We start from the raw sequence: 9,496 nt of genomic DNA, 5'->3' as shown, positions 1-9,496 counted from the left end.
CTTAGTTCAGGTCTTGATTCTACCAGAAAATCCACCGATGGTAGAATTAAAACACCATTCAGTCAATGAACACATATTTGCTGAATGGTTGTGCTGTGTCCGTCATGAGAAGTTTGGTACCATTGGCATAAGTAAAATAAGGACTCTAACCTGAAAAAGCCAGTGCAGGTGGGTAGAAACTGGACTTAGGATGTCATTGGTAAAGGGAACTCCTAGGTGAGGACAGTCATGCTCCCTCTACTGAAGACAGCACCAGGAGAGTGGGGGAAGCTGTACATTCGCTTCCCTTCCTCACAGTGGAAGCTGTCCCAAAGAGGTTGCAGGGTATCACATGTTCTCCTTCACTGGAGGTCTCCAGGTGGAGGCAGTTTGTCCACGTGTTAGGGATATTATGGGAGTGTGTGGGGGAGTGGGCATGACTTTCATTCACAGATCGAAATCCGTTCTGTGAATGCAGTAAGGGTTCCTAAGTGTACAACATATGAATCGAATTCTAAAGGAATGTAGAGGAGAGAAAGATCACTTCTCCTGGGATGTCTAGAGAAGTCAAGCCATCACAAGCATTTATTAAGTGCTTACATGTAGCAGGCACTGTGCTAAGCATTGGGAATATACAGGAAGAGAAAAGATAGTTCTTGCCCTCAAGGAGTTCCCAGTCTAATGGGGGAGACAACATGAAAACTATCTTGTATAAACAAGATACACACAGGATCAATTGAAGACATTTTCAAAGAGAGGCTTCATGAAATTTGGGGGTAGTACTTGGAGAGGACAAGGAACTTGGGAGCAGACAATAGGGAAGGTGTAAAGGCATTGCCTCCGCTAGTACCCAGGTCTAGCTTTAGGCTCACAGGACAGGAGATCATATACCTAGACCAGGAAGGGGAACTTATTATTATTTTTTTTAAGGCAGTTGGGGTTAAGTGACTTGCCTAGGGTCACACAGCTAGTAAGTGTCAAGTGTTTGGTCTGAAGCTGGATTTGAACTCAGGTCCTCCTGACTTCAGGGCTGGTGCTCTATCCACTGTGCCACCTAGCTGCCCCCCAGGAAGGGGAACTTAAAGGCCTCATAATCTAACTCTCTCTTTTATAGATGAAGAAATTGAGGTTCAAAGAAGGCAGTGACTTAGCTACTCTCACATTGATAGTATTAAAAGTAGAATCATGCAATCTTTTCAGGATTCTCTGAATATTTCACATTTATTGTCACTTGTGGCAAAGCACGTTCATAGACCACAATCTGCTGAGCCATTTGCCCATCATTGGGTACCTTTCTTTGGCAATTCTGTTCCACGGGAAAGAGCAGGACCAGTCATTTGACGTGGGGGTATATATGGTGATGAGTTATGTTGCTCCAATAACCTATTGTATTTTGGTTATGGGGTCACAGCACAGTAGACTATGTAGATATATACTCATTTCTGAAAATTCTGTTGGACAAAGTGGACATTAGCAAGTAGGATGTCCCTTTCCTGTGTAGCAATCGCTTAAGCATTCTACGAACATGGCTGAGGCAGCATTGCCTGGTGGCTAGAGTGATGGAGGAGGAAACACCAAGACCAGGAGAGGCAGCGTGGGGTGGTGATAAAAGGCGAGGTTCAAAGCCCAGCTCTGAGCTCACTAGCCATGGGATCCTAGGAAGTGAATTTACTCCTCTCAGCTTCTGCAAACCAGAGTTAATAACACCCATGGTCCTATCCACAGGGTGAGGACAGCTGATGGAACACCTTCCTCCACCACCCCAAGGCCACTGCCTTCCATCTGTTAATCACATCCACTTTAGCCTGTCTCTGTCTTGTTTGCACACAGTTGTTTACGTTTGTTTCCTCCATTAGAGTGTGAGCTCCTTGAGGGCAGGCACTGTTTCTTGTGCCTCTCTTTGCATCCTGAAGACTTAGTACTAGGCTGTTTGTTGGCTGACCAATTGTTGACACAGTGATCATGAGGTTCAAATGAGACAATAATGACAGCTGATATTTATGGTTTGATTTTAGGGTTGTCCAGAGCTTTACCCCCATTACCTCATCACAAACCCTACATAATTGTCTATTCTTTCAAATAAATATTGATTCAATAAACTTTTATTAAGCACAATTAATAAAGATGAGTTAGATATGGGGCTATATATTTTCTGCACATGCACAGAATTTTGGGGTACCACTACATTGGCTAGAAGCTTATGGATTTAAGTTGATTTAAAAGTAGGTCTTAGCTATCTAGAAGGAAAGCCTCGGGGAACTGAGATTATTTTGCCCAGAAAGAAAAGGCCAGGTTACAACTTAGAAATGATTTTCAAGAATGTAAAAAGGCAAGATCCAGAAGGTAGGGATGAGCTATTCTACATATGTCAGAGGCATCCAGAAGGAATGGGCCTGGTCTCGAGCACCTCCAGAGGCTCAGGGTGAGGATCCTAGGCTCAGTTCTGCAATAGGTGCCAAATAAACATTTGTTCACTCTATCTCAGCCCCCTCTGGCACCTAGCAGGATTTGAAGCATCAAACAAAGGAAGCAGAAAAGCTGAATGCCGCTGTCTGAGAACTGCCCCTTTGTCAGAAACAATAGTCTTAAGAATATACAGATAAATCATATTCCTCAATTGGTTAGAACTCCACTTTCATAGTGAGTGCTTAATAAATGTTCATTGATTGAATGACTCCATTGCCTAATGGGAGGATTGTACTTCTAAAGATGCAAAAGAATAAGCCTTCTGACCCAGAATTACTGAGCCATAGGTCATGAAATAAATATTGGAGATTGTGAAATCCTATTAGGCTGTTTCATCAGTTCTGACAGCTTAGGAGTCTTATGCGTCACACTCCACCAATTTCCTTCTAGCATTGAGCAGAACTCTTCCTATCCCAACCGTAGTCATGAGACCAGGCTTGAAAACATTCCTCCTACACAGAGGAACAGCTTCCCTGAGGGCAAAATGTTTAATAACGGGCCTATTTCAGAGACAATGGAAACCAGAAAGAAAAATAGCAAAGAAGAGGGAATAAGAAAGAAGGAAGTTATATGATAGGTAGGTAAGTAGATACATACATACATACATAGCTAGATATATAAAGATAGCTAGATACATGGATGGATGGATAGATAAACAGAGAGATAGAGAGAGAAATACACAGCTAGATACATAGATGGATAGATACTTAGATACATGCATACATACATATATAGATAAGTATATAAATATATAGATGGTTAGACCAACACATAGATACTTAGCCAGGATAGATAAATATTTAGATAGATAAATAATTAACCAAGCACATGCCATGTGCAGGGAATTGTGCTAAGTGCTAGATATACAAATATAAGCTAACAGGATAGCCTCTGCCCTCAAGAAGCTTACATTCTAATGGAGAAACACAGCACATAAAGGAGAACTAAAAAAGTGAGAAACCAGTAGACAGCATGGTGTCGAGACGGTCAGAACATGTCATGGGGGCTGACAACATGAGACAAAAGTTCACCTATCAGAGCTCTGGCAACTGGGAGATTAGGGATGATGCCCAGCCAGCCTAACTAAAACAGCAAGGCCCCCTGGGGGGAATTGGGAGGCACCAGGCAAGTCAAACTACCACCACCTTGACCATCATCTCCCTTCGGAACCTGATAGACATAGCCCAAGACCCTGAACCCAAGAGCATTGGGAGTAACAGTGTCTCTCAAACCACCAGACTTACTTCCAACCCAGGCACCACAGCCACCACTGAGGGGAAAAAGTCATTGTGAAGGAGCTCATCTTCCTTACCAGCAACAGCAGCAACTGCTGACCAATTCCTACTGACAGGTAGATGGGCAATATCCCTCAGACCACATGTTCTGCTTTGAGCTCAGCCTGCAGAGCCATCACATGGAGAAAAAGTTGGTCACCCCAATAATGCCGACCAATTGCCACTCACAGGGCAGGTGGACCAGCCAGCTGAGGCAGCAAGCTACCCTCTCCTGCACCACCACCACCCTTACATACAGGTAGAGAGAGAGAGAGAGAGAGAGAGAGAGAGAGAGAGAGAGAGAAAGGAAACATGTACTAAGGAGCTCCAACCACCACCACCACCACCACTACCACCTTGGCCACTATATCCCTTCAGACCACATTTGAGAAAGCCCAGGACCCTGAACACAAGAGCTTTGGGAATAGCAAGACTTCTAGCTCAGTTCCTATAGCCATCATTATTGGAAGCAGCCACTGGGGAGATGCAACCTGGCAACTTCTCCTGCAGTTGCTATAGCCATAGCTACTGAAGACCCAAGAAAAAAGTTCTTGCCTCCAAAGTCATTTGCACTATCAGATGACTGCTATCAGGTGGGGCTTTTCCAACTGACTGGCAGCCAAAACCCTGGGGGCTGTCTCCTGTATTAGAATATGAGCTTCTTGAGAGCAGGATCTGTCTTTGTCTCCATCTTCAGTGTTTAGCATAGTGCTTTGCACATAGTAAGTTCTTACATACTTTATCCATCCATTCATCCACCTACCCACCTACCCACCCATCCATCCATCTATCCATCCATCCACCCATCCATCCATCCATCCACCCATGACTAGCTGGATGCTATAGGAATATAACAAGAGAACCTGGCTCTGCACTTAACTGCCTTTGACTTTGGATTTACCACTTTCCTCTCTGGGTCTCAGTTTCCTCAGCCATTAAATGAGGGCATTAGACAAGATGAGCTATAAGGTCCATTCCAGCTCAAAACCTGGGATTCTGCTACTAACTGGCCCCAACAGAGGGTGAGGGCACCATTGCTTTTAAATCTTTTCTGTTCATACTTTGCCATGGTCCTCCACCTAGGAGATGGGTTGAGAAGATGCTATGAATGTCACTTAGCCTCTTGGGACCTCCGTTTCCCTATCTGTAAAATAAGGGAAGGTTTGCCCTAGATGTTCTCTGAAGCCTTTCCTAGCTCTAAATCTCTGACCCATCACATAAAGTTTGAGGCCAATTTGAAATGACAATCTCTGAGTTTTAAAGGTAAGATTTAAGTGGTTGCCTATTCTGTCCAATATTCTATCTTATATGCACTCCCAGACTCAGTGATCACATTCTTGATGCATTAGAGGAAATTTTAGGAGCCTGGGTCTGGATCTGAATTTTAATTTTTTTGAATGAACATAATTGAAAAATTCCCAGAACAAGAATCAAGTACAATGTGATACAACTACAAAGATACAATCTTCAGAATAAATTAAATGGTGAAAACATAAGGTACATTGCATGCTTGAGAATGTTAACATTTCAAGGTTAATTTTATAGGATTTGTGTATTTCATACCAGTGCCATGTCAATTTCACCACTGTTTAAAAGACAGCCCCTCGGTGAGGTAGCTCTGCCCTGGAGGCAAGACCATCCCCTTGGGACTCCTTTCTCTTCCTTCCCCCCACCCCTCCACTCCCATAGCAGGGTATGCTTGGGGTAGGTTGCCCACGTTTTCATGTATTCTGTCCTCATCACATGGCCAAGAGGTCAGAAGCAGGACTTGAATTCATCCAGGTCTAGCTGACTTCATGGCCAACTTGCTTCCCACTATGATATGTTTCTCACTATTTAATTTTATGCTGCACCAGGTATGACACCCAGAACTTGAAAGCAGGTTTTTCTGATCTCTTTCTCTCTTTGACTCCTTTCTCTCTCTCTCTCTCTCTCCCTCCCTCCCTCCCCCTTTTTCTGTCTTAATTTGTTTCTGTCTCTGTCTCTCTCTGTCTTTTTCTGCCTCTTGTTTTCTGTATCTATCTTTCTTTCTCACTCTGTCCCTGTCTCTCTGTCTCTCTCTGTGCATCTCTCTACCTTCTCTCTGTTTGTCTCTGTCTCTGTGTCTCTGTCATTCTCTCTATCTCTGGTTCTCTGTGTCTGTCTTTCTCATTTTCTGTCTCTCTATATCTCTGTTTCCCTCTCTGTCTTTCTCTTTTTCTTCTCTCTGTTTCTCTGTCTCTGTGTCTTTGTCTCTATGTCTTCCTCTTGGCAGCTTCATGGTTAACATTATACATTCATGAAGTCTTAGCAATGGAAGGTACTTAGCTGGACCCATGAATGAACAAGAATCCTCCTGATAAAATGCCCTTTGTTGAACTCCTCCAGTGATGGGGACCTCTCCACCCACCAACCCCAACCCCTTTGGGTCATCTCTCATTGTTAGGAAGTTGTGTTTTTTCTTTTCTCATTAGACCTCAGTTTGTCCCTGTAACCCCCATCCACTGCTCATAGTTCTGCCTTCTCAGTCCAAACAGAACATAATAACAATGATAATTGTTGACATTTCTATGGCACTTATTATGTCCCAGGAACTGTGCTAAGTGCTTTACAATTATTATCTTATCTGAGTGTCACAACAACACTGAGAGGTAGGTGCTGGTATTATCCCCATTTTATAGATAAAGAAACTGAGGCAAACAGAAGTGAAATGATTTATCCACAGTTAGTAAGAATCATTTTTGAACTCAGGTCTTAATTGTCAGAGAATATTATGTAGTCCTAGAGCAGTGATAGGGCAAAGAAGGGGGTGAGATGTAATGGGCCACACGGGCCCTGAGTCAGCTCTGTCCTTGGGCTGATCCCTGATAATAGATGGCTTGGTTTCCACATCAAAAGAGAATGAAGGTGTGGGGCGCCCCGACCTGGATGATGGGAGGGGACTAATGTACCCCTGGGGGTTTGTAAGGACTGAACTTTTCATAGATCTGGTATACAGAGCATGGAGAAGTTTGGTCTTCATACTAGTACGTGGACCTCCTCAAATAGTCTGTGCAAAGAGCATCCAAAAAGGCTTCCTAGATAAAAAGGGCACGGGACATATCTGATGGGCAGATTTAGAAGGGCACAGACACAGAGAATCGATTGTTACAAAGGGCAGGCTGAGAATAGGTAAGCCTGGCTTTCACATAAAGAATGGGGATCCAATCTCTTGAGCTGGAAGGAACCTAACCTCAGAGGTACTGAGCTCAGCCCCTTCATTCTACAAGGGAAAAATCTGAGGTCCTTAGAATCAAGGGCCTTTTTAAAGGTCACACAAGCAAGTAGCAGAGAAAGGATGTGAACCTGGGACCAGGGCACACAAATCCAGCACCCTTTCTCCCTTCAGCTCCCCAAGACAGCCAGGGTAGTGGAGGGGAAGGCCATGCCATGAAGATCCATTGAAAGGAGTGGGAGTTGTTTAGTCTGGAGCAGAGAAGACTTGGAGGGAATGGGCAGGGGGACCTTGATAGCAGTGTGCAGGTCATAGACTAATAGTCTCGTAGCTCTAGAGATGGAAAGAATCTCAGAGGCTTTTTAGCACAACTCCTCATTTTCCAGAGTGGGAAACTGAGGCTCAGAGGAATGAAGCGACCCATCCAAGGTCACCTAGAAATGTGGAAGAAGCAGGATGTGAATTAGAATTCAGGTCATTTGGCTCCGAATCCAGCTGTGTTTTCACTGTAACACATTGCCAGGCTTTTGAATGGTTGTTGTTTGAACGAGGCTCTTCTGCCAGGCCCAGAAGGGCAGCTCTGGACCCAGTAGGTGGGAGCTGCAAAGGGGCAGAAGGAGATCTATGTATGAATTAACCTCCTAACCCCTGGAGCCGTCCAAAGGCAGAGGGAGCTAGCTTGAGATGGGATGGATTCCTTTTCACTCGTTTGGAGGCTGGGTCACCAATTGTCACCGGAGTCCAGGGGCAGTGTACCATAGTGGACAGTGTGCTGGAAATGGAGACAAGAAGAGCTAAGTTTGTCTTCCGTTTCTATATTAATAGCCTCACTGCTCTTCATGCTCTACATCAGACCATTGGCCAGTGGTCTCTCCTGATCCTTCCTTTCTCCACCAACTAAACAGCTTTGGAGTGAGTTGACAGGCTAAGAATAGGAGGCGATTACCTCTAACATCCCTCAATCCTCTATAAACATCAGGACCAAGGACTTGCCATGTGCCCTATACCTGGGTTCAGGGACTTCTCTCCCACCGCACCCCACCCACCTGGCTTACCTTTCCCCATCTTCATCAGGGCTTGTTAATCAAATTAAAAATCTCTGTTGCTATTGTGAATAACAGGGCAATGTAATTACCCTTCCCAGGGTAATTCCCAGGGAATTCTCTGGAATGGGAATCACAGGCTGCCTAGGGCTGAGCTTTCTTCCCATCCACCCCACCCCCTTCCTCATACATATCCACCACAGCACCATCCTTCCCTCGTCCCCATCTGCTCCTCCTTACACTTTTATTGTGCTCTCTAGAAACCTATTTTGTTGAGACATACACTATCCCACCGGAAATTACTTTGTATGGGCTTTGTGTTTAATTTTCTGTGTCTGTGCTATCCCTCCCCCGTTCATTTCCCTGAGAGACTGGGCATCTCTTTGAGGCCAGGGGTTGCTTCATTTTTGTCTTTGTATTCTACTGCTTCACCCACTGTCTGGCACATAGTAGGCACTTAATAAATGATTGTTGCATTGAATTCTGTGACCACAGGGAAATTCAGTTAACTTTTCTTATTCATAACAGGAAGAGTGATACCCATAGTACCAACTGCACAGGGGTATAAGGCTAAAATTAACCACTGTCTGTAAAAGTCAACTCTGCTGGCCCTCTAGGTGACTTTGGGCAGGCTGCTGAATCTGAAGCTTAAGTTTTCTTATCTGCCAAACAAGGGGCTCAAATGTGGTATCCCCCAAGGTCCCTTTGCTCAGGTGGAACATCACCTGGCCCTGAGCTGTGGGAGTACATCTGGTCCTAGGTTTGGTCCTGGAATCTGAGAAATATTCCTGGCATTTTCAAAAACTTTGAGTTACTTAGTGTTTACCCCAGGACACCAGGACAAAGATTACTGCTGTAAGTAGCCAGAGGCAGGCAGCAGGGCTTGCTTTTTGCCACATAAACATTTCAGTAAGCAGCTGAAAAGAGACCAGCCAAGCAAACATGAAGCTTCCTCTCACACACCATCTGCACTTCTGTTCCCAAGGCTGCTACTGAGTCAGTTAATTTTAAGACATTGTTCAAGGGCAGTGAGACTGAATGAAGCAGGGGGTCCCAGCTAATCTCTGAAAGGATGAAGCAGGGGCTCCAGAAGGTGACTGACCACCTTATGGTCACCTGGGAAGGTGATGGACTTGCCCTTGTTGTACAGTCATGGCCTAGTCTTCCTGATCCCGTTTGGGGCTTTCTTGGAAAAGATACTGGAATGGTTTCCCATTTCCTTTTCCAGCTCATTTTACAGATGAGAAAATTGAGACAAACGGGGTTAAGTCACTTGCCTAGGGTTACACAGCTAGTGTCTGAGGCTAGATTTGAACTTGGGTCTTCCTGACTCCAGGCCAGGTACTCTAACTACTGCACCAACTAGCTGCTTCTGGTGAATTTAGGACCATAGAATCATTGGTCCCGAGCTAGTTAATGGACCTCAGAGACCACACCCTTCTTGTTAACAGATCAGGAAACTGAGTCTGTCTTATGAAAGAACAGTGGAAAGCAGGACAATATAGAAATCTCAAGATGGACTGAGCTAGATTCATGTTTCA

At 44.6% G+C, this 9,496-nt stretch overlaps 1 pseudogene; it reads right to left on the bottom strand.

Annotated features, from left to right (window-relative positions):
* The window catches only part of LOC114040270, a 33,825-nt pseudogene that overhangs the window by 1,799 nt on the left and 22,530 nt on the right, over positions 1–9,496 (bottom strand).

This window comes from Vombatus ursinus, unplaced genomic scaffold, assembly GCF_900497805.2.
Source record: "Vombatus ursinus unplaced genomic scaffold, bare-nosed wombat genome assembly UNPS02012901.1, whole genome shotgun sequence".
Taxonomy (NCBI): domain Eukaryota; kingdom Metazoa; phylum Chordata; class Mammalia; order Diprotodontia; family Vombatidae; genus Vombatus; species Vombatus ursinus.
This window is presented reverse-complemented; position numbering and strand designations above follow the sequence as displayed.